This window comes from Chiloscyllium plagiosum, unplaced genomic scaffold (genome assembly GCF_037043375.1).
Source record: "Chiloscyllium plagiosum isolate Xiang-an unplaced genomic scaffold, Cpla_swu_hap1 HiC_scaffold_15, whole genome shotgun sequence".
Taxonomy (NCBI): Eukaryota; Metazoa; Chordata; class Chondrichthyes; order Orectolobiformes; family Hemiscylliidae; genus Chiloscyllium; species Chiloscyllium plagiosum.
In genome coordinates this window covers 29,651,933-29,678,415 of record NW_028270153.1, presented here as the reverse complement: position 1 = coordinate 29,678,415, position 26,483 = coordinate 29,651,933, and the positions used below count along the sequence as shown (strand labels likewise).

General features: G+C 40.7%; 1 protein-coding gene across 1 annotated transcript in view; it reads right to left on the bottom strand.

Annotated features, from left to right (window-relative positions):
* nol4lb (nucleolar protein 4-like b) overlaps positions 1-22,291 on the bottom strand; it is a 521,420-nt gene extending 499,129 nt beyond the window's left edge. The window contains exon 1 of the mRNA XM_087994840.1: positions 22,196-22,291. The gene's annotated coding sequence lies outside the window, so the exon portion shown is untranslated. The remainder of the gene's footprint in view (positions 1-22,195) is intronic.
* Positions 22,292-26,483: the final 4,192 nt, after the last annotated feature.

Here is a 26,483-nt window from a genome sequence, read left to right as displayed (position 1 = left end):
ACTAATCACTCTGCGCTATTCCCCACCTCCGCACTATCCAACTATAGCAGAAATGTGGGCGGCACGGTGGCACAGTGGTTAGCACTGCTGCCTCACAGCGCCAGAGACCCGGGTTCAATTCCCAACTCAGGCGACTGACTGTGTGGAGTTTGCACATTTTCCCCGTGTCTGCGTGGGTTTCCTCCGGGTGCTCCGGTTTCCTCCCACAGTCCAAAGATGTGCGGGGCAGGTGAAATGGCCATGCTAAATTGCCCGTAGTGTTAGGTTAAAGGGATAAATGTAGGGGTATGGGTGGGTTGCGCTTCGGCGGGTCGATGTGGACTTGTTGGGCCGAAGGGCCTGTTTCCACACTGTAAGTAATCTAATCTAATCTAAAAAATGCTGCCCCCTCCACACTTCACTTCAGCTCTGATGAAGAGTTATCTAGACTCGAAACGTTAGCTTGCTCCCACTCCATGGATGCTGCCTGACTTGCTGTGATTTACAGCATTTGTTGTTTTCAGTACAGCTTCCAGCATCTGCAATAATCTGCTCCTGGAATTGTATGCATGTGTTATCCTTTAGAATGTCCTTTTTCACCCAAAACGGCACCTTCTGCACTGACACTAACACTACAACATGTAGCCTAGTAGTGAATAACAATTTATATTATTCAGAGCATAATATAAGTAAATTATGATAAAAAAAGGCAAAGTGAAAGTAATGCTAATAGAGTTCAAACTGCTTGAAAGGGTACTGAAATGAATACCTTAAAAAGTTAAAAGATTTTGAATTTATCCAATTCAGGTTCATTTGCAGTGCCAGAGCAATTTCTATGTATTAATATTTTATTCTCTAGGTAATAACGGGAATAATTCTGGAATTGTTGTCTTTACTCCTGATAATCTGATGAAGATACATTGGCTCCATGTGTGAAAACAGGTTAGGTACTGTTGGGATCATGGACACAAACCTGTTGAACGTAGGGTACGTTGGTTAAATCTAGATTGTCAATAGCGACTATCCTTTATGTAGATGTAAGAACTATGAATTATGTGTAATTTTATGTTATTTTTATGTATGTTATTTTACTTTAATATTACAGTCATTATTGAGTTGAATTATTGATCATGGCACATTTTGCTAAACGCTGTAAGCAGTTTACTGGTTCCCATGGAACATTAGTGAAAGGAGAGGTTTAAAAGGGAAGAAAACATTCAAATTATGCATTTAAAGAGGATGCAGTTGTTCATAATATTGGTATATTCCTTTAATAGAAATGAAGTGAATACTACATCTTAGTTCATTTCCAAACTGTCTGTTATTTCTAACTAATAGCAAAAAAGGTTGCTTTTCTTTATTAAAGTAATTTGTGTAAGTGTAAGAACGGTTCAAATTATTTTGGAAATAGCAGTAATAATATGATGGTTCTTGTTTTATATTTAAAAAGAGAGTCTCATTAACGGCTCTTTAAAAAATTAAGTAAAACAAATAATTTTGCATAATGTTCAAGCGCTGACAAAATGATTGAAACGTTTGACTTGAAGGAATTGCTGTGATGTGTGAGGTATCTAAATGAACAGGTGCACAGTGAAAATAACAAGCTCACTGTAGTGTTCTGGGTTATTTTGCTATTGCTCTGTGGATCTAAATTGAATTTCGCAACTGCTACCACAAAAGGGGAATTTCAACTCTTGTTTAACTGCCTTGGGTGAATGGTAGGAGTCCTGTGTAACACTGAGGTAATGCTGGCATTCAGATGAAGTACTACACAAAGGCTCCCTTTTCTTTTTGTGTCAGTATAGAAGATCCACAGTGCTGTTCAATGAAGAAGTCAGAAGAATTAGAAGTAATCTCACTGAAATATGTAAATTTCCAAATGGTGTGACAGGATAGATATTCAGAGGCAGCTTCCCCTGGCTGGAGTATCTGGATCGAAGGGGCCAGAGTTTCAGTACAAAGGTCAACCATTTAGAACAAAGATGAGGAAAAACATCTTCACTCCAAGACAAATTGGAGGATTTCTATACTCAAGAGAACTGTGGATGTTCAGTTGAGTATATTTACAGCTGAGATTGATAGATTTTGCACACTTAATCAAGGAATATGGGGAAGAAAGTTGAATTGAGATAAAAGATCAGTCTTCATCTTTTTTACTGAATGTTAGAGCAGACGGGGCCATTGGGCTTACTTGTTCTTCTACAGCGTATGCCCTTGTGCTCCATTACAGTTTAGGTAGTCTTCTTCGTTATGAACATTCTACTCAGAATCTAATAACTATCCAGTGAAGTTCTGTCCTGTAGATTTAAAATTTACCTTTGCAGACTCATGAGGAGTTCTACTTCAGGAGCCAAAACAAAGCCTTTGTTGGGTGCTGGGCTGTGCCATGTCATTATTTCACAAAACCCCCACTCAAACATTCCACACTTTATGTTAACCACATCAGCCATGGCTTAGCTGTCTGGAAGGCTGTGGGTTCCCATTTTAAGCCTTGAACATATATTAAAAACCAAGCTGCGGAAGTATAATACTGAGGGAATGCTTTACTGTTGGAAGTGTTGCCTTTGGAGGAGATATTAAACCAAGTTGCCTTGGTTGCCTTCTTAGATGGCTGTAAAGATCCCATTGCGTTATTATGAATTATTTTGGGGAGTAATCTCCAAAGTCCTGGTCAATATTTGTCTCTTGGTTAATATCACAAAAAGCATTACATCTAGTCATTATCACCTTGCTATATATGGGAATTTACTATGCACATGTTTGTTGCCATGTTTTCTACATTAATAGGGAGTACACTTCAAAATAATACTAAGTTGATTGTAAAGTGCATCAAAGCATCCTGAGGTCATGAAAAACTATATAAATGCAAGCCTTACTTTTTATTTTCTCTAGCTGCAGGTGTGGCAGTCTCCAGGCTGCCCAACCTTCAATGGCTCATTGCTAACCAACTATACTGCAACCCTGTTTTGAGCAGGAGCTGACTAGTGGAATGTTAATGAGGTCTGGGTGTTAAAATAGACAACACCTCTAACTGGAGCACTGCAGAAGGTGGAATGCCAGGTTCCCTCCATAGGTGTTAAAATACCCTCGAATAACTAATTATGAGCCTTGAAGAAGAATCAGCAATTTACATTTAATCAAAATAAATTATAAACAATATCAAACCTGACAAAAACAAAAGCTTTTGAACTAATTTGTTAGTGGTAAATGGATATGAAATTTGCAATTTAATTTCAAAGTAGGGAAGTGCAAGGTGATATTGACAAGAGGAATAAGAAGTTTGAAAACTCCTTGAAAACTAAGGACTAAACTTTTGGTCAAACAGCGCTATTCAGACTCCCTTGATTCCCCAGAACAGACAGCGCAGTGCCCCATTATCCAGGAAAGCCCATGGATAATGGCCAACAGTATTATCTTTCATTGAGGCAGCAAGGGATGCTGTCATACTGTGCTTTAAAACTGCACCACAAACAAATTTTTACTCCCAAAACTGTAAAAATCATCAGCCATAATTAATTAAACAGCATCTTCTCTCTTCAACTGGGACCTTTCAATTACAACAATGTGAGGTATAAATGTAGGTTTCATTGTAAACAAGGGAAGTAAGTTCTGTTTGCTCTTTTTCTAATATTAACAATATGGGCCCTACAAAGGAATTATAAAGGCTAATCCCTGGACTCTGAATATAAAATCAGAAGAATTGTCAGTTCTTCTGGATTGGTCTGGAGTCTTTAGACAATAGACAATAGGTGCAGGAGTAGGCCATTCTGCCCTTCAAGCCTGCACCACCATTCAATATGATCATGGCTGATCATCCTTAATCAGTATCCTGTTCCTGCCTTATCTCCATAACCCTTGATTCCACTATCCTTGAGAGTTCTATCCAACTCTTTCTTAAATGAATCCAGAGACTCGGCCTCCACTGCCCTCTGAGGCAGAGCATTCCACACAGCCACCATTCTCTGGGTGAAGAAGTTTCTCCTCATCTCTGTCCTAAATGGTCTACCCCGTATTTTTAAGCTGTGTCCTCTGGTTCGGCACTCACCAATCAGTGGAAACATGTTTCCTGCCTCCAGAGTGTCCAATCCTTTAATAATCTTATATGTCTCAATCAGATCCCCTCTCAGTCTTCTAAACTCAAGGATATACAAGCCCAGTCGCTCCAGTCTTTCAGCGTAAGGTAGTCCCGCCATTCCAGGAATTGACCTCGTGAACCGACGCTGCACTCCCTCAATAGCCAGAATAATAATAGATTGTTCTCTACTACTGCAAGCAACCTGGGAGAATAGAGAGAAGTACAGTTGATGGACAGTTCCAGAATACCAGTGAGAAAAGTTTTGATGGGTGGGTACCAAGATCAATTGGCACAGAATGTTGCAGATTCCCAAATTTTGGCTTTGTTGGAGCACCGTAGGCTGTGAATAACCAAAATAATAGCTGCTCATATTCCAGATGCAGCATCAATCATTTCTATATCTATAAATTTCTCTTTCTATTTGCATTAATACCCCATCTTCATTTCATTTAATTTAGTTCCAGTGCTCCTGATGGTTGGAGAACTCTGAATCACTTTTCTGTGCGAGGCTCAACTTTACAAGGTAAGCAGATAACATAAGATCTCCAAAATGAATGAAGGCCCAAGTAGAGTAGAAATCCTCCCAACCAATCATAGGTAGCAGATCTTCATTATAAACAGTACTGCTGCAAGCTATTGCTGGTGTTTGTAATACACTTTGGCCTTATTTAAAGGGGGTTTTTGCTGAGAACCAAAGAGGGATATGGCAGATGGGATGATGTCATGGGTTACATTACTGATGAACAGTGGGTGGTAGTAGTTGCCAGGACTCATTTTTAGCTTGGTCCCCTTTCTAATTCTGGGTCTTGGATTGGCACCTGAATTCAGTACCTGTGAATGAGAGACCCCACCTGGTAGGCCACTGGAAATGTCAGCAGCATTTGCTGGATGGTTCTTGGCTCATTAATGAGCTTCCTTGCTTTTATAACACCAGTGGGTGAGTTTCCAGTGTTGGAGCACTCTTGACACTAAATGGAAGACAATGTTGCCACCATGGGGAATTGGAAATATGGTCTGCACACAATTCTCCCGGCCTGGCCACTATCTTGTTTGTTCCAGCAGGCTCCAATACTGCTCCCCTCAGAATTAAGTCTGTAGTTTTCCGTGAAGGAACGTAGCATAATTTTGTCAAATTAAGAGCTGGATGCTACCATCGAGTTTCTCTTTCCACCCCAAAATAATAGTTTTCTGTCATCTTTAATTGGAATAAAGTGTGAAATTCTGTCTAAATTACCAACCTCTAACCTCCAGTGCCTGTGTATGTGTTAGAGTTGCCAGTCCTCCTGGATCTACCTGAAATCACCAAGAATAAAGAATTGATATCCCCCACTGCTGTGATCAATCTGAAAGAAAATAAGAAAGTGCAGTTTGCATGTTATTGTTGCAAGTGCATAATGCAGGTGCTGTGCTGCCCATGTATGTTTCACTCTCTCTCTACCTGTGTCAGTGGATGAACTCTGCAGCTGCTAACAGTTCCTAAGCTCTCCCTTCTCACTCCTCTCAACAGTGGCAATGTTCAGTAACAACAGTTCCTGTTTCTGGAGAATCATAGTGATTCTTAAAAGTTTATACCTGGAAGTCTCAGCACAGACATAGGACATTCAAACGAGGTAAATTTTATATGTATTAAAAACATCAAAAGCCTATAAAGTAAAGGAGAAGAATTAAGCTATGGAGTGTACTCTGCCATTTGACCATGGTTAATATGTTTCTCATTGCCCTGGCTTCTCCCTGTAACCCTTAATCCCCATACCAATCTAGAACATATCTAACTCTGTCCTAAATGCACTCAATGACTCAGCCTTCACAGTCTTCTGTGGCAATGTGTTCCACAGATTAACCATCCTCTGGCTGAAGAAATTCATCCTCATTTCAGTTCTAAAGGGTCATCCCTTCACACTAAGGCTGTGCCGTCATGTCCTAGTCTCTCGTACTAGTGGAAACATCTTCTCCATGTCTGCTCTATCCAGGCATCTCAGTTTCAATGAACTCCATCAAATATGGAACCATAATCCTCAACCGCCCTTCATCTCAGGATCATTCTTGTAAACCTCCATTGGACCTCCTCCAAGACCAGAATATCCTTCTTTAGATGTACAGCCTAGAACTGCTCACCCTAATCCAAATACGGTCTGACCGGTGCCTTATATGGCCTGCTTGAAATGAATTTGTCTTCTTAACTACCAACTAAACATGCATTATGCCTCCACTCTTCCTACTAAAGTACATAGCTTCACACTTTCCCACATTGTATTTCATCTGCCACGTCTTCGTCCAGACTCCTATCCTGCCTAACTCGTTCTGCAGCCTCCCCAATTCCTCCACACCACCTGCCTCTCCATCCTTCTTTGTGTTATCTGCAAACTTTTTTTGAAATTCATATTGAAATAATCTATCAATTGACCAGAACTTGAACTTCACTGTTGAGGCTAAGGTGGGTTGTTCCCTCTGTAGGCCAGTGATTCATAAATTAGTGCGTGCAGCTCCCCCCATATTTGTGGGACTGGCTGGGTAAACTGAATCAAATTAAGTTTTTATATTTCAAAATTGAGTTATAATACTATTTCTGTAAAAAGATTCTGTTTTACTTCTTATCATAAAAGATTAAAAGGAGTAACATAGGAGTGAAATGGCCTTTGGCAGTAAGACCAAAAATTGGAAGCCCATTTTAAACCATATCCATTTGGTGTCAATGGAAAGGAAAATCAGATGGGTTTGAAATAAGGTACCATTTCACGATTGTCCGTTTTATGCAGCAACAAAGATCAATGTCATGGCCACAACTGTCTTGAAGCTGTGGGTAGAGGTGCAGGTGTAACTGTATTAATAAGGTTAATTTGTTTTCACTTTAATGCTTAGATTCTTACTCCAATTTCACTTAACTGAAGCAACCATAACTAAAACTGTCAAGAAAAGTATGTGAAACGATGCTGTAAATTTCAAACAGGAGTAAAAAAATGCTGGAAGTTGTAAAATAAGACAATGGTTGTGTTGCAGCTCCTCACCAGGTGCTGCCTGGTTTTTGAGTGTTACTGGCATTGTCTGTTCCCGTTTATCATGAATTGTCTATTTTTTATTTCTCAGAGGCAATGGGATAAGTTCATCAGAAATATCCTCATGAAGTTTATAGATTATTTAATATCAAGTCTACCCTGGCCAATTAGTAAAGTAAATTCATAGAGGGAATTCAACCTTTATAAGATAAATGCAATAATGGTTACAAATTACGAGCAAGGGTTATCATGTTAGCAAATATCACAGAATCAAATGTCCAGGAACAGGTACAACTAAAAATAATTTTTCATTGGGTTGTTCTCTTCATATGGAATGATATATTAAGCTTTGAAGCTGATTTTGCATTTTACAATTAAAGGTTTCCAATATTTTGGCCTTAACAATACCAAAACAAACTTGCCAAAACTCTCAACCCCCACTGTACTAAATCTAGTAAATATGGTTTGAGTTTTCAATTAGTTGTATGAAAATCATTTGACATGGCTGACACACTGGCACGTCAGATAAACTCAAATAAAACCAGTTGAGTGAGATAATAATAGCTTGGAAATGACACTGAGCGAGTTACCCTCTCTCTTCTACCTTTGTGGATTTTTTTTTCATTATTCGTTCATGGGATGTGAGTATAGTTAGCTGACCAGCGTTTATCATTGTTCAAAGGGCAGTTAAGAGGCAATCACATTGCTATGGGTCAGGAATCACATGTAAACCAGACCAGGTAAGGATGGCAGATTTCTTTCTCTAAAGGGCATGAATAAACCAGATTTTGTTTTACAATAATTTACAATGGTTATAGATTAGGCCAGATTTTAATTCCAGTTTTTATTGAATTTAAATTTCGTCATCTGCCATGGTGGTATTGTGTTTCCTCAGAATATTAGCCAAGGGTCTGAATTACTAGTCCAGAAACATTACCGCTATACCTCTTCAAATAACTGGCCTCTCAAAGTTTTTAAAATGAGCTTTGCTAGTTTATTCTCCATCCCTAATTGCGCTTAAGAAACTCGGCATGAGCTGCTTTCTTGAATTGCTGCAGTAAAGTTGATGTCGGTATACTCACAATGCTATGAGAAAGGGAGTTCGAAGGTTTTGACCAAATGACACTTAAGGAATGGTGTATATTTCTGAGTCAGGATGGGGATTGGCCTGGACAGGAATTTGCAGGTAGTGGTGTTTCCATGTATTTGCTGCTTTTGTCCTTCTAAATTGAAGAGGTTGTGGGTTTAAAAGATGATGTCTAAGGTGCTTTGGTGAATATATGCAATGCATACAGACTGCTGTTACTGTGTGCAGGGTGAAGGGAGTGAATGGATTATTTAATATCAATCAAGCTGGCTGCTTTTTTCTGGTTGGTCAGTGTTATAGAACTGTATTCATCGTGGCAAGTAGGACGCATTCCATTACATTCCCAACTTGTGCCTTTTAGATGATGGAAAGGTTTAAGGACTCAGGAGCTGAGTTGCTTGCTGTGTGATTTTTGGTCAATGGTAATACGCCCAGAACATTGATAGTGGGGATTCAGTGATGGTAATACCATTGAATGTCAAGGGCGATGTTAGATTCTCTGTTGTTGGATGTTCATTGTCAGCCACTTGTGTGGCACAAATATTACATACTATTTGTAAGCCCCAGCCTTGATATTGTCCAGGTCTTGCTTAATTTGCACATGGACTGTTTCAGTATATCATAGAGTCATAGAGTCATAGAGATGTACAGTATGGAAACAGACCCTTCGGTCCAACCCGTCCATGCCGACCAGATATCCTAACCCAATCTAGTCCCACCTGCCAGAACCCGGCTCATATCCCTCCAAACCCTTCCTATTCATATACCCATCCAAATGCCTTTTAAATGTTGCAATTGTACCAGCCTCCACCACATCCTCTGGCAGCTCATTCCATACATGTACTACCCTCTGCGTGAAAAAGTTGCCCTTTAGGTCTCTTTTATATCTTTCCCCTCTCACCCTAAACCTATGCCCTCTAATTCTGGACTCCCCAACTCCAGGGAAAAGACTTTGTCTATTTATCCTATCCATGCCTTCATAATTTTGAAAACCTCTATAAGGTCACCCCTCAGCCTCCGATGCTCCAGGGAAAACAGCCCCAGCCTGTTCAGCCTCTCCCTGTAGCTCAGATCCTCCAACCCTGGCAACATCCTTGTAAATCTTTTCTGAACCCTTTCAAGAATCCTGCTGAACATAGTACAGTCATTGGCAACAATTCCTCTTCCTGACCGTATGATGGTGGGAAAGTCATGATGAAGCAGCTGAAGATGGTTAGGTTGGATACTCCCCTGAGGCAGAACGAATAGCCAAAAGTACTTAAACAGTTCAAAACAAAATGATAGTACTTAAGTATAATGACAGTTAAGCACTAACAACACGAAAGCGCTATTCTCAACATTTCTTCAACCAGTTTTATGAAGAAAACATTTGTGATTTTTATACTGGGAATTGTATACAACAATCTAATGCCAGTGAATCATTGCTGAAAGATCTGTGAAATGATATTGGCCTTGCATTGTGAAACAGGAAGTCGTAAACCAGTCTACTTACCCCATTTTCGTTGAACCAGTTATTTCCAAAGATTCTACTGTTCTATCTTGATTAGCCACAACCTAAGGACATTGATTTACAACAGGAAAAACAGGTCTCTCTCTCTACACAAAAGTGAAGGGATGTGGGATACTGCTTTCTTGGTATTTGTAAGGAAAACATCCATTAAACTGACAAGCAGAATGGTGCAATTGAGCACAGCAGGCCACAAAACTGCAATTCTGTTCTCCGTTATCATTTCTTTTATTCATTATTTATAGCAACAGTTTAAAGTAAGCTCTTTCCTAATAGATAAAAATTATTCAATTTGTCATGAAATCTGTTGCAAATGGTCAGTGAAAATTACATGGAGCATTTGTGGAGCAGTTCGTTGATTTATGCCACTTATTCTTGCACAGAATTCCTTGTGTTTTGTTTCTTGTGGGACTTTTATTCTCATTAGTGTGTGTGAACCTTTATTCTCATTAGAACAGGGTACATTAGCAAAAAGAATTGGATGAATTTTATATTTCAGGCAGCAGTGATTTTCAATATACGACCACCTATGTTGTGCTGACATAATAGATACTATTCCTTTAAGTTTTGCAGGTGCCTGCCTGAAACGGCTGAATGCTTAATAAATGCGTCATTTTCAATTTAGTGAGGGCCGGATTCACCCACTTTAAAACCTGCCCAAGAATTATCAGCGGGAACAATTGGGAGGACTCTTTCCACCAGAATTTAAAGGAGTGTTTAATTGTACTTTACAAATTAGACAATCAGATATTTTAGACTTCTGGTGTGCTTTTACGCCTATTTTTTGCAATTCTGGCTGAGTGATACTCAAATACATTGTTCTAATGAATCACTTGCTTCTAATTCTTGATCGTTTCCATCTATTATAGTTAGTTAAAAGAGGTATTATTTCCTAAAAAAACTCCTTTGGTCAGTCACAGTGAGTCTTCATTCTCAGACAGTGGAATGTGTGTCAGGGTCTCTCATTGGTGTTCGATCTGGACAGGTTTAACTCCAGGCTTAACTAACATACAATATCTAACTTCCTCAGGAACCTAGTGGAACCAATCTTTTGGGTCAGAAATCTGAATTTAAGGTGGGTTTATGGGGTTCTGGGGCAACAGTTCCAGTCATCTAAGTACATCAGGAAATGGCAGCAAACAGCCAAGTCTGTTCAGAGAGAGCAAAGCCTGAGCCAGAAGAGGAGAGGCCTTTTTAAAGTGGGGTTGCAGGAGAATTCCTGCTGCTCTTTGACCACAAAAGAATCAATCAAAATTTAATAACATCCTAGCACCTCATCTGGTCCTGTACCCCAATGGTTTCGCACTTCTCTGGTAAGGCTGGTAGTGGGCATTCAATACACGACGGTGTATTAAAATCACACCAGGGTCCTGATGGCATCTGACATTTGAATTTTAAAGAGGCAGTAACTGTTGATACTCAAATTATACCTGTTAATATGGTGTCAAGCATAGTGGCAATGTGAACATGCTGCAACCATGCTGCTGATGTTCTAAACAATCACCAGTCCCTCCTGATATTCCACTCAGTAACAAATTGAGGGTGAGGAGGCAGGCAGGTCAAATTGATCCTACTTTTTATTGATAATATTTTATATACTTCTGACAAGTTAAATAACAATACTTACAAAGATAAAGCACTAATTAAAAACAACAGAAGAAACTTTAATTCAAGTTGGAACATTTATTGTGAACTGGGGTGGCAAAGTGGCTCAGTAGTTAGCACTGCTGCCTCGCAGCGCCAGGGACCTGGGTTTGATTCCAGCCTTGGGTGACTGTCTGCGTGGAGTTTGCACGTTCTCCCCGTGTCTGCGTGGGTTTCCTCCGGGTGTTCTGGTTTCCTCCCAAAGATGTGCAATTCAAGTGAATTGACCATGCTAAATTCCCCATATGCTAGGTGCAGTAGTAGGGGAATGGGTTTGAGTGGGTTGCTCTTCGGAGGGTCGGTGTGGACCTGAAGGGCCTGTTTCCACACTATAGGTGGTCTAAAAATAATTATGTGGCAGACACTCCTCTTTATTTAACTTTTACTACTCTTTAATGCATTGCTTGTTGTAGTATAAAATGTTACTATCTTCTGATCAACAGCACGCAAAATAAAAGCTGCTAAAAACATAAATGTGAAAGGAATCTCTGGAAGGTCTACTTAAACTTGATACAGTATTTTCCAATCAACCTGTTCAGAGATTTTACTACACACATTTGGAGCAGGTGGGACTTGATCCCAGGCTTTCTAGCCCACAGATGGGAATACTAGCACTGCATTACAAGAGCCCTTCCTCCACTTAAACTACATATTCTCCAAACCGACTTGGTCAGAGATAATATACCACGCTACTGGAGCAAGTGGGAGTTGAACCCACGTTCCTGGCTCGGAGGTAGAGAACCACACTACCTTCCGTTACTTAGATATTTTGGATTAACTTGTTCAGAGGTGTCATTACACACCTCTAGGGCATGTCAGGCTTGAACCCAGGCCTCCAAGGCCAGGGATAGGGACACTACCACTACACCAGAAGAGTGCTCCCTCTCTACTGAAACAACTGTTTAAAAGCAGTAAGAGACAGGTGGCAGCAACCACCAGTCTAGATTAGGAATAATGGGATGCCTGGCATTCTGGTAAAGTTAAATATATTAAAAAAAGAAAAAGAGAAAAAAGGATGAAATGGGATTGGGCTCTTGTGGCACAGTGATAGTATCCCTATCTCTGGATAAGGAGACCTGGGTACAAGTTCCAGATATGTATGATAGCATCGCTGGACAAGTTGATTAGGAAAAACAAAAGAAGAATGAATGATATTCTCCACTCCTCACCTCCTCTTCACTGTTTTAGGGTTTGCATTGCCTTTAGCTGGCTCTGCAAATTATTCAGTTGGAAACATTGGTGATTACTGTTGGTGTTTAATAGGTTAAGAAAAAGACCACGGGTAATTTGGTAATGGGAAAAAATAGTTCAGTTCTGTGTGAGTGGACTTTTGGATATAAAGGAAGGAATAAATGGCTGAGGGAAGCATGTTCTTGTGGTGCAATGGCGGTGTCCATGCCTGTGAGCAAGGAGATCAGGTTCAAGTCCCACCTGCTCCAGAGGAGTGTAATAACAGCTCTGAAAAGGGTGATTAGAAAATATGAAATGGACGGTGGAAAGACTTCATTCCTGCCGAAATACATGCATCAAACCCACTTTGTGACTGTGAATGAAGAGCAAATGGTTATCATTTGTCTAGAGGGTTTCTGTTTTAAAACAGAGGATACCTGTAAGCAATTTATCGAATACAACTATTTTAGTACAGTTTGGCTGTTGATATAGAATATGCATATGTTCTGCATATGTGATCTATAATATTTTAATAAAGTATGGCGACAGTCTGTTTACTTAATACAAGGATATTCTGAAAGACAATAGGCCGTGCGGCTGATTTTTACATTCAGCTTCTCTCACGAAATTTCTTCTTCTCTCTAACTGAATATATTGTTCCTTACCTCTGATGAATTCTCCCCATTACTTTTGACATTACTTCCCTGAAAAGACATTTGCTGCACCAGAAATTGATGAGTTGTGTCATTATGTTATTGCTTATGCTAAATTTAGATTTTCCTATCATAATTTTGCACAAATTTTAGAGATCCAGTTAACTGATTCCTTGATTCCTGTAAAATTTTAGTAAATGCCTCTATAATCTTTGCTTTCTCAATGAGAATAGATTCAGGTAACTTATCGTGCCTTGTGTTCTAAAACCTAAGGCTGCCTTTAATCATGTCTCTGAATTGTTTTCTCCAGCCTCAGTATCTTTTTGTAAAAGTAATATTGATCCTTTTGAATCACAGTATCATAAAACGTTTATGTCAAAATAAAAATTAAGTCACTTCTCAGTCCTGTTTCATGGACGTCTTCACACTGAGGATTTCCTTCACTGTACTGTGTAGTATTGTCCTCTTAAAAAGGACAGACATCAAATAGACCTAGCAGTTCAAAACTGGACATCCATGAAATGCTGCAAGCCATTGGTAGCAGCTGTATTATATTCCACCACAATCTGTAACCTCATGGTCCAGCATCTGCCACACTACAATTTCCAACAAGCCAGGACATCAGTTCCACGCAAGGAATACCTAAAAACAAAGTGTCAACCCGATGAATTTACAAAACAGGATGACTTACATGCCAAAGCAATGGAAGCAGCAAGTAGTAGACATGGCTAAGTTATCCCACATTCAAAGGATCAGCTCTTCAGTTGTGCCACGCCCAGTTGCGAATTGCAGTAGATAGTGAAATAGGAGGGGAAGGCTCCACAAATATCTCTATCTTCAATGATGGGGGAGCCCAGCATGTCATTACAGAAGTCAAGGCTGATTCATTTGCATCCACCTTCAGTCAGAGGTGCCAACGATCCAACCTAAACTTTGGGTCCGCTACGTGGATGACACCTTTGTCATCACTAAATGAAACAGGTTAGAGGAAACCTTCAAGACCATCAATAATACCTTCACTGGCATAAAATTCACTAAAGAGGAGGAAAACAACTACAAACTGCCATTCCTAGATATCACAGTAGAGCGAACAGCCAATGGGGAACTTCAAACCAGCGTCTACAGGAAAACACACATTCAGACCCAATATTGAACTACAGAAGCAATCATCCCAACACCCACGAATGAAGCTGCATCAGAACATTATTTCAATGAGCCAACACACACTGCAGCACAGAGGAACTATGCAGAGCAGAGGAAAATCATCTATACCGTGTGTTCAAAAAGAATGGGTACCCAATGAACATAGTTCTCCGATTTCTCAGCAACAAACCCAAACAAGCAGACAAAATACATCCAGAAACCCTAGCCACTCTCCCCTATATCAAAGACATCTCAGAAATGACTGCCAGACTACTCAGACCCCTTGGCATCATGGTAGTCCACAAACCCACCAACACACTAAAATAGCAGCTAATGAACTTGAAAGACCCTATACAGACAACAAGCAAAACTAATGTCATTTACAAAATACCGTGCAAGGGCTGTAACAAACATTACATTGGACAAAAAGGCAGAAAACTAGCCACCAGGATACATGAACACCAACTTGCCACAAAAAGACATGACCCTCTCTCACTAGTATCCTTTCATACAGATGAGGAAGGACACCACTTCGACTGGGACAACACATCCATCCTAGGACAAGCCAAATAAAGACATGCATGAGAATTCCTAGAAGCATGGCATTCCAACCCAAACTCTATCAACAAACACATCGAGTTAGACCCCATCTACCACTCCCTGAGAAAAGGAACAGGAAGTGACTTCACCACAGGAGATGACATCACCAACCCAAAGAAACCCAAACATATAAATAGAAAGCAGGAATTTTCAGCATTGTTTCGCCTGAGGCCCACTGAATATGTTACTTAGTAGGGTAATGAAATGTCTGGAAATGAACCTTCCAGCTCAGTGAGCAAACCTAATTCCAAGAGGTGCCAACTGGATAATTCATTTCGGATTTCTCCTAATTTCTCAGTTGCTACAGATGTCAGTCTTTGGCCAATTCAATTCATTCCACAGAATAACACGAAATTGCTGACAGCACTGAATATTGCAAAGCCTATGGGCCCTGACAACAGTACTAAAGCCTTGCATTCTGGAACTAGCTGTGCTCCTCACCCTTTTGTAATATAGCTACAATGTGGGCAATGTGGATAATTGTCCAAGTATGTCCTGTGCAAAACAAGCAGAAGAAATCCAACCTTGACGATTACCATCCCATCAGTATATTGTCAATCATCAGTAAAATGATGGAAGGTGTCATTGACTTTGCTATCAAGTGGCACTTGCATTAACACTGCCATTAGCCAAGTATGTCATCAAGGAGCCCTAGCAAAACTGGATTCAATAGGATTCAGAGATAAATCTCTCCACTGGTTGGAATCATAAAGCATAAAGAAAGATGGTTGTGAATGTTGGAGGTCAATCATCTCAGCTCCAGGACACCACTGTAGGAGTTTGTCATCGCAGTGTCCTCAGCTGAACCATCTTCAATTGCTTCTTCAATGATCACCTCTGCATTTTGAGATCTGAAGTGAGGATGTTTCTGATGATTGCACAATCTTCAACACTATTTGTTGAAATATCATATAAAATTCCATATCCGTATAAAATATGACCTGGTCAACGTCTAAGCTTGAGCTGATAAGTGGTAAGTAACATTCATGTCACACAAGACATAGGCAATGACCACCTTTAACAAGAAAGAATCTAAAAACCATCCATTGACATTCACTAGCATTACCATCGCTGAATCCCCTCTGGGTAACATTGACCAGAAGATAAACTGGATTAATCAAATAAATATTGTAGCTTCAAAAGCAGGTCAAAAGCTAAGAATTCTGTGGTGTGTAACTCACCTGATGTCTCCCCACCACCTGAGCATCATCCACAAGGCAAAAATGAGGAACACGATGCAATACCTTCTAGTTATTTGATAAATGCAGCTCTAGCAATACTCAAGAAGCTTGACACTATCCAACACAAAGTATCTGCTTGATTGATAGCCTATATATAACCTTCAATGTTCAGTCCTTTAGCAGAAATGTACAGTAACAACAATATGTATCATCTTCAAGATGCACTAAAGTAGCACAGAAAACCTCCTTCGAGAGTATCCTCCAGATGACCTCTACCACATAGAGGAACAAGAGCAGCAGATCCATAGGAACACCACCACAAGCATGTTCCCTCCATGTCACACACCATCCTGACTTGGAACTGTATCTCTTTTCCACTATTGTCACTGGGTTAAAATCCTGGGACTTCCTTCCTAGTAGCACCAAGGCTATCTGTACACCTCAAGCATTGCAGAAGTTCAAGAAGGAAATTACTACCACCTTCTCCAGAGTTATTAAGGATGGCTACTAAATACTAGTTTAGTGAGTGGTGCTCACATCCCATGCATGGAAGACTGTAAGAGTTTCTTTAGATATATAAAGAGCAAAAGAAAAGCAAAAGTGGACATTGGACCACTGAAAGATTATGCTGGAGAGATAATAGTGGGGAGCAAGGAAATGACTGAGGAAATGAATAATTACAATGCATCAGTCTTCATGGTAGAAGACATGAGCAATAGACCAAAAATTCAAGAGAGTGAGGGGGCAGAGCTGAGTATAATGGCCATCACCAAGGAGAAGTTGATGGAAAAACTGAATGACCTGAAGTTGGATACATCACCTGGACCAGATGGACTACTCCCCAGGGTTCTAAGAAAGATAACTTAAGGGATAGTGGAGGCATTAGTGGTGATCTTTCAGGAATCGCTAGAGTCAGAGAAGTTCTCAAAGAACTGGAAAATCGCCATTTAAAAAGGGAGTGAAGAAAAAGATAGAAAATTACAGACCTAATTAGCCTAATCTCAATCGTGGGTGAGATCCTGGAATCCATTGTAAAGGATCAGAGTTCTGAATACTTGGAAGTGTAAAATAGGGCAAAATCAGCCTGGTTTCATCAAGTGGAGGTCATACCTGACAAATCTACTAGAAGTCTTTGAGGAAGTAACGAGCATGTTAGATCAAGGAGATCCAATGGATGTTATCTATTTGGACTTCAAGAAGGCCTTTAAGGTAATGCAAAGGAGGCTACTGAGTAAGATAAGGGCCCATGGTGTCAGAGGCAAGGTGCTAACATGGATAGAAACTTGACTGGCAGAAAGCAGACAGTGTGGATGAAAGGGTCTTTCTCAGGATGGCAGCCAGTGACAAGTGGCGTTCCGCAGGCCTCAGTGCTGGGACGACAACTTTTCACTTTATACATTAATGAACTAGATGAAGGAACTGACGGCATTCTGGCTAAGTTTGCAGATGATACAAAGATAGCTAGAGAGATAGATTGCTTGAGGAGGCAAGGAGGCTGCAAAAGGATTTGGTTGGATTAGGAGAGTGGGCAATGAAGTGGCAGATGGAGTACAATGTGGGAAAGTGTGAGGTCATGCACTTTGGTGGGAAGAATAGAGGCATGAACTATTTTCTAAATGGGGAGAAAATTCAGAAGTCTTAAGTGCAAAGAAACTTGAGAGTTCTAGTTCAGATTCTCTCAAGGTAAACTTGCAGGTTGAGTCAGTAGTTAGGAAGGCAAATGCAATGTTGGCATTTATTTTGAGAGTACTTGAATATAAAAGCAGGGATGTACTTCTAAGACTTTAGAAGACTCTAGTCAGACTTTTTTGGAGTATTGTGTGCAATTTTGGGCCCCATATCCCACAGATTTAATTCCAATAAGTTGCATAAAACTGAAATTGAGCTAACTGGCCTATAATACCCCTTTCTCCCATTTTAAGCAATGGTGTAATGTTGGCAGTCATCCAATCCTCTGCCATCATCAGCCCTGAAGCCGTAGGTTTTAATTATCTAAACTTCCTGGTTAATTATTTACTAAACTTCAACAGGTTCCTCAAATTAAATAGATACTTGGGGTGGGGGAGGGGTGGTCGTCTAGGTTCAGGTAAATTAACCATTACAATCTTCCATTTCCTGGTTCAGTTTGATACTAATTTGATACCTGCAATAAGTGGGTTGTCTTGTGAGGATAGACATTTTTTGGATTAGTGGTGCTGGAAGAGCACAGCAGTTCAGGCAGCATCCGAGGAGCAGTAAAATCAACATTTCAGGCAAAAGCCCTTCATCAGGAATAAAGGCAGAGAGCCTGAAGCGTGGAGAGATAAGCTAGAGGAGGGTGGGGGTGGTGAGAAAGTAGCATAGAGTACAATAGGTGAGTGGGGGAGGGGATGAAGGTGATAGGTCAGGGAGGAGGGTGGAGTGGATAGGTGGAAAAGAAGATAGGCAGATAGGACAAGTCATGGGGACAGTGCTGAGCTGGAAGTTTGGAACTAGGGTGAGGTGGGGTAAGGGGAAATGAGGAAACTGTTGAAGCCCACATTGATGGCCTGGGGTTGAAGTGTTCCGAGGCGAAAGATGAGGCGTTCTTCCTCCAGGCGTCTAGTGGTGAGGGAGCGGCGGTGAAGGAGGCCCAGGACCTCCATGTCCTCGGCAGAGTGGGAGGGGGAGTTGAAATGTTGGGCCACAGGGCGGTGTGGTTGATTGGTGCGGGTGTCCCAGAGATGTTCCCTAAAGCGCTCTGCTAGGAGGCGTCCAGTCTCTCCAATATAGAGGAGACCACATCGGGAGCAACGGATAAAATAAATTATATTAGTGGATGTGCAGGTAAAACTTTGATGGATGTGGAAGGCTCCTTTAGGGCCTTGGATGGAGGTGAGGGAGGAGGTGTGGGCGCAGGTTTTGCTGTTCCTGCGGTGACAGGGGAAGGTGCCACGATGGGAGGATGGGTTGTAGGGGGGCATGGACCTGACCAGGTAGTCACAGAGGGAACGGTCTTTGCGGAATGCGGAAAGGGGTGGGGAGGGAAATATATCCCTGGTGGTGGGGTCTGTTTGAAGGTGGCGGAAATGTCGGCGGATGATTTGGTTTATGCGAAGGTTGGTAGGGTGAAAGGTGAGCACCAGGGGAATTCTGTCCTTGTTACGGTTGGTGGGGTTGGGTCTGAGGGCGGAGGTGCGGGATGTGGACGAGATACGTTGGAGGGCATCTTTAACCACGTGGAAGGGAAATTGCGGATTCTAAAGAAGGAGGCCATCTGGTGTGTTCTGTGGTGGAACTGGTCCTCCTGGGAGCAGATATGGCGGAGGCGGAGGAATTGGGAATACAGGAAGGCATTTTTGCAAGAGGTAGGGTGGGAAGGGGTGTAATCCAGGTAGCTGTGGGAGTCTGTGGGTTTGTAAAAAATGTCAGTGTCAAGTCGGTCGTCATTAATGGAGATGGAGAGGTCCGGGAAGGGGAGGGAGGTGTCAGAGATGGTCTAGGTAAATTTAAGGTCAGGGTGGAATGTGTTGGTGAAGTTGATGAATTGCTCAACCTCCTCATGGGAGCACGAGGTGGCGCCAATGCAGTCATCAATGTAGCAGAGGAAGAGGTGGGGAGTGCTGCCGGTGTAATTACAGAAGATCGACTGTTCTACATAGCCAACAAAGAGACAGGCATAGCTGGAGCCCATATGTGTGCCCATGTCTAGCCCTTTGGTCTGGAGCAAGTATGAGGATTCGAAAGAGAAATTGTTAAGGGTGAGGACCAGTTCGGTCAAACGAATGAGAGTGTCGGTGGAAGGGTACAGTTGGGGACGTCGGGAGAGGAAAAAACAGAGTGCTTGGAGGCCCTGGTCATGGCGGATGGAGGTGTAGAGGGATTGGATATCCATGAGGCGTTGGGGGCCGGGGAAACGGAAGTCTTGGAGGAGATGGAGGGCGTTGGTGGTGTCTCGAAAGTATGTGGGGAGTTCCTGGACTAGGGGAAATAGGACAGTGTCGAGGTAGGTAGAGATGAGTTCAGTGGGGCAGGAGCATGCTGAGACAATGGGTCGGCCAGGGTGGTCAGGCTTGTGGATCTTGGGAAGGAGGTAGAACTGGGCAGTGCAGAGTTCCCGGACTGAGGTTGGAAGCTGTGGGTGGGAGATCTCCTGAGGTGATGAGGTTCTTTATGGTCTGGGAGATGATGGTTTGGTAATGGAGGTGGGGTCATGGTCGAGGGTGCGGTAGGAAGATGTGTCCTCGAGTTGGCGTTTGGCTTCAGCGGTGTAGAGGTCAGTGCGCCAGACTACTACTGCGCCCCCTTTATCTGCAGGCTTGATGGTAAGGTTGGGATTGGAGCAGAGGGATTGGAGGGCTGCGCGTTGTGAGGGTTCAGGCTCTCTGCCTTTATTCCTGATGAAGGACTTTTGCCCGAAACGTTGATTTTACTGCCCCTCGGATGCTGCCTGAACTGCTGTGCTCTTCCAGCACCACTAATCCAAAATCTGGTTTCCAGCATCTGCAGTCATTGTTTTTACCTTGTGAGGATAGACAGGCTGGGCTTGCTTCCACTGGAATTTATAAGAGTGAGGGGTGACTTAGTCGAAGTGTATAAGATCCTGAATAGTCTTGACAAGGTGGATGTTTCCTCTTGGGTATCAGTTCAGAACTAGAGGGCACTGTTTTAAATTTGCCCCTTCGAGTCAGACATTAACAGAATTTTTTTCTTTCAGCAGGATGTGAGACTTTGGAACTTTCTGTCTCAGAAGGCAGGGTCATTCCATTTTTTCAAGACAAAACAAGATAGATTTGTGTTAGATAAGGGAATCAAAGGTTGTCAAGTACAGATGGTAACGTGGAATTTGAAACACAAACAAATGTGTTTGTTTGCAGCATAGTGGGTGACATGGTTAGCACTGCAGCCTCACAGCACCAGGGACACGGGTTTGATTCCAGCCTCAGACGACTTCCTGCGTGGAATTTGCACATTCTCCCTGTGTCTTTGTGGGTTTCTTCAAGTGCTCTGATTTCCTCCCATAATCCAAAGATGTGTAGATCAGGTGGATTGGCCATGCTAAATTGCCCATAGTGTTAGGTGCATTAGTCAGAGGGAGATGGGTCTGGGTGAGTTGCTCTTCGGAAGATCAGTGTGGACATGTTGGGTCGAAGGGCCGCCTGTTTCCACATCGTAGGTAATCTAATCTAATCTAAAAATTCACCATAATCTTATTGAATGGCAAATCAGGGCTGAGGGTCCAAATAGTCTGCATCTACTCCAATTTTGTAAGTTCATGTGTTCTTACTAAATGGTCCAGCATGTGAATCTTTAATTATTGAGAAATAAATGGCATGAACGTTAGTCCTAAAAATAGCAAATATGACATGAACATAAGCAAATACACTAAAAAGTCAGAGAAAAGTATAACAGTTGCACTATTCAACAGCTCTCTCCAAACATGCTTCTGTAAGATATGTCTGCTCAGAACAATTTTTGCTTGTAAGGGCCAGACATAAGTAACCAGTGTCTTCCAGCACTTGTGCATAGCCAGCTAAAAGAATGAATACACAAGCATTTCATTTATTCTATCTTGTTGAAAATGATCAGAGTGCACACAACAGAACAAAATATAAATTGTCAGTGGAACACTTGTCAATTTTAAGCCATTTCATAAACTCTGACCTTGCCAAACAACTACCTCTGTACATGTATCCTGTCAGGAAACAACAAATTACCATATCCAATGTTACTATTTCCTGCCACACATTGACACTTGTTATACCTAATTGGCAATTACTTTGACAGGCCTTTCTGAAAAAGTTCTTGCTGGTTCTCCAGCTAGTGTCTGAGATCTCTGTCATTTCCATTAAATAATGTCCATTTTCTCCATCTACCCATTCCAATGTATAGTGGGATTAAGCAACATGTAGCTGAACACAATTGACCATAAAAGCCCCAAATTTAATGCTTAGTCTGTGCAGGCTAACTGGGCAGTAATCAAACTACTGCAATTGTCTCAGGACCCTTGAGTTGGAGGGGCAAATTTTGAGAGGCTCCTCTTCTTGATTGTTATCCAAAGGAATTTGTAGGATCAAAGTTAGCTGTGCTTCTATTCAGTCAAATACAGTACTAATTGTCAGTCTACGTTCAGACATGAAGAATGACCACTTGATGTGGTTGCAGGTGGACACCTGCATAGTTGTAGCCCAAACAAAAGTCATACCTTCATGAGATTCTAATTTAGAGTGGTGCTGGAAAAGCACAGCAGTTCAGGCAGCATCCGAGGAGCAGAAAAATCGACGTTTCGGGCAAAAGACCTTCATCAGGAATAGAGGCAGAGTGCCTGCAGGGTGGAGAGATAAATGAGAGGAGGGTGGGGGTGGAGAAAAAGTAGCATAGAGTAAGAGTTTCAGAGCAGAGGAAATGACCTGGGAGTTGCATTGGAGAGGGACTCCCCGAGATTCTTGTAGAGAGAGGAGGATCTCAGGGAGTCCCTCTCCCGAACGCTCTTCTTCTAAATGCAATGGAAATAAAATCTTTGGAATATTTTTAAGATAGATTTTTGACAAACAAGAGGTTGAAGGGTTAACAGGGTGAGGTAGGAATTTGGCATAATCAGATCAGCCGTGTTTTATTGAGGGGCCAGATGGCTTGTTCCTGTTCCTAATTGATATGTTTACATGCACATACCTGTCATTTTGCTTTCAGTCAGGAACTGGTCACAGTTTGACCCTAAAGAAGGCAATTGGTATGCTGGCCTTCTTAACATGAGGATTTGAGTCCAGGAGCAAGGAGGCTCCTGCATGTATTAGTACAAGGGTCTTATGAGACCACATCTGGAAAATTATATGCAAGTTTGCTCTCCTTATTTGAGGAAAGTTCTGGGAGAAACTGTAAGGTATGTTATAAAACAATTCTGTAATTTCAATATTATGTTCAATTAGTGTTGTAGTCCAATCATTGAATGGACTGTGAAATTACCTAACTGTGGCATTGTGTGCAAATATTCACAGGAGAAAAGGGAAACCATATAATAATGCCTGTTAAATTCAACAGATAAATTTATGATATTGAAGTTAAGTTTTAAAAGGGTATCTATTGATCATCAGAATTTTATAGCTATGCTATTAGGTCAAGAATTTATTTCAATTACAGGTTTACGTTTGGGATAAATGTTAATTATGATTAAAATGGTTTTGTTAGAATATAATAAATACAATTAATTTATCTGTCATCTTTCAGATTTTATGTTAGATAATTGGCTGATTTATTTCCTTTAGGTGAAAAATATAGCTGCTAACATAGTAAACTCTGCATTATGATTCTAGTATGAAAATATATTAACTGCATTTACAATTATTGTAGAAAGACTGTTCCACAAAGAATACTAATGCTAACTGGAGGTAAAATCACAAATAACATAGAAGAACATAAGATAAATTGAGTAGAAAGAGGAAGGAAAACAATGAAGAGGAAGGAAAAACTTATAAAGCATTTATTAACTTAACTCCTTCAGTACAGAGAATCTTGACAGTTGTAACTTATTAATTCAATACTTTTGAACTCTTTGTTTGATATATAAATATATCTTCTACTAACATTAACAGCAGAGGTTATGTCCCCTGCATAACACTACTGATTTGTTTGTTTTGTTGATTGATAAAGTATAAAATATCTCCTTTAAATGTTTAATTATCTTTTCATACAGGATGGTGGGTGGAATATAAATAGAATACAGAGGTGAAGGGTGATGGGGTGGGGTGGGGTGGAAGAGTGGGTTTACTATATTGCTTCTCATCAGAGCACATGTTTTATGTTTCCAGAAAGCCAATTAAGCAATCAAAAAGGGAAGAGTTTATTATCTGCCTAACGGGGTGTAGGGAATATGTTTCTTGATGAATGGTCATTATTGCAAAATTACATTGTAGAACTTTCCCCCAACCCCTCCACAACAAAAAAAACACATTAAACATTATAGATTTGTTTTCTCTTTGTTTCAAGTTGCTGATAAACTAGGAATTCAAATCTATTATACTGTCCGCTCTGCAGTTAATCCCCATTGAAAGTGGTTAAAAACTCAAGATATATACTCTGAACTTAAAAATATTTTTAATGCTAATGTTTGTTATACAATAAATTCAGATGATTGCTTTGAAATTCAGCTCCACAGCACTTGTTTCCTTCAGTCCAGAAATGCCATTTTGCCTCAAAGATTGGGATGCATGGTGCATGGGTACACACTGGTGTTGGTTGTAATGGATGTTATTTTTGGTGGGTATTAGCATATGTGGAGAACATTTGCTGAATATCTGTTGAAGATTGTGATGTTAGTCAGCATACCATGCTAATTTGGCAGCAGTACTGCCATTACTGTGTTCACAACTCCTGTTAGCACCCTCTCTTAATCTAACACCGCTGAACATGCATCCAGCAGCAGGATGGACTCCCTACCAATGCTATATTATAATACTAATACTACTGCTAGCACATCTTCTGACTTTTAAAAGTCACTTGTCAACATTAATTGTAATACCTCTATACAGCTTACCAAGCTAGATCTAATAGGGATGGGAAGGGCAACCGCGAAAACAGCTATTCACCAAGAGCCAGATAGGGAAGTGTAGCTCGATCACTAGGTTAGAATAAAATACCTATGAACTACATCATCTGATATGCTGGCATGTGGAAAGAATAATACACCCATTACCCACCACCCTTACTCTGAATTAACATCATACAACTTTATTATAATACCATTAAAAATCAATTACTTAAAACACTAATCTAAAACAACATACTATCATAAAATATAAAGCCATTATACTTAAACTAACCATGAAATAAAAAAAAACAAAATATATAAAATATTATAATAAACGAATGGGCAACCAGAGTTCAGTTATGATAACAAGATCAATTAGTTACCATTAAATGTTCTCTACAACTTGAGAATCAACAAAATCGTAAGAAAAGATATTTCCCGGGTGAAGGTTTTAGGATGCTGAGTTCCTAGGGAACTCACACATTTATCATTCTTCTTTGTGCAATATTCTCTCACACTCAAAACAAAACTGTAAAAAGCAAATGTTTTTCCTTTCGTCAAGACTTCCATCTCCTTCACCAAATGTTTATACTTCTCGGCCTTCTCCAAGGCATTGTATTCATTCTCAAACCGTACTGTAACATCTTCAACTATTACTTCAGATCCCTTTTGAAAAATCAGATCAGGTTTCCAAAGTCTTCTTGTCCCATCCTTTATATAGAACATAGAATATAGAACAGTACAGCACAGTACAGGTGCTTCAGCCCTTGATGTTGTGCGGGCATTTATCCTACTCTAAGATCAGGCTAACTTCCATTCCCTATATGAGGCTCCACATATTAATCCAACCAAATTTCCGAACAAATTTATATAACTTCTCCAAAATTCTGTTATGCTGCTTAATCTGCATGTTTTTAATGCCATGGCACCACCCAGAGGTATGAGGAAGTGTCTCCAATGGATCACTACATTTCCTACACTACTTATTCAGCAAGGATCGTCCATGTGAGAGAGTAGTTCTCACTGGGTATAAATTATACCGCAATAACATAATTCAGACCAGTTTGGAGGACTTTATATGGGCCATATATCTTAGCCACATATTTGAGATCTTATCATTTTTAAAATGCTGTATCCCCAAACCCTGACATTGCTTGGCATAATGAAATCCCACCTCTCTCCAGTTCTTATAGCAAGCACTGGGCACCATCTCCACGTATTCACAAACTTTATCTGACTCACCATCAAGTTGTTCCCAATCATCTTCAGGCAGGCAGATCTCTCGAAGGACTTTCAACCTAATAAATGCCTTGATATCCTTGAGGTTATCTTCCTTACTAAACTGGAATGAGGCATGTACAATCTTATCCAATGATCTTCCTGATCTTTCGAGTGCTACACGCTGTTTCATCATCATGATCGGAATTTGGACCTCCAAGCAGGGAATTCCTAGCCCTCCATCCCTATTCCAGGCATACAAAATCCCATTTCTCATTGACTATGGAAGATGAAAAGTTGTTTTAATAAAACCTCAATTAAAGGAATCCAAGCTCCTCAAAAGGGTCTGTCAAGCCTCCAATAAAACCAAAAAGAAAATTCTAGGAATGGAATACAACCCAAAGAGGCCCACCTTTTGCATTGGGCACAAAGCTGCTTGACTTAAATTCTCTGACCAACTCCTCAGCTTGCCTTCAACATTTGCACCATCAACCCAGATCCATGGATCAATCTGAGCCCCCAAACATTTTTCTTAATCCCTTGGCATTATATATTGTATTTCACTATCCCCCATATTCCGATTTTCCACCTGATTATATAGAAATGTTTTACTTCAGTGTGAAAGAAAGAATCCTCTTTTCTTGATGTTAATCAATAGTTTTGAACTTCCACAAAACCTCTCAATGGGAAATGGGTCTGGGTGGGTTACTCTTCGGAGGGTTGGTGTGGACTGGTAGGAGTGGCATGGTGG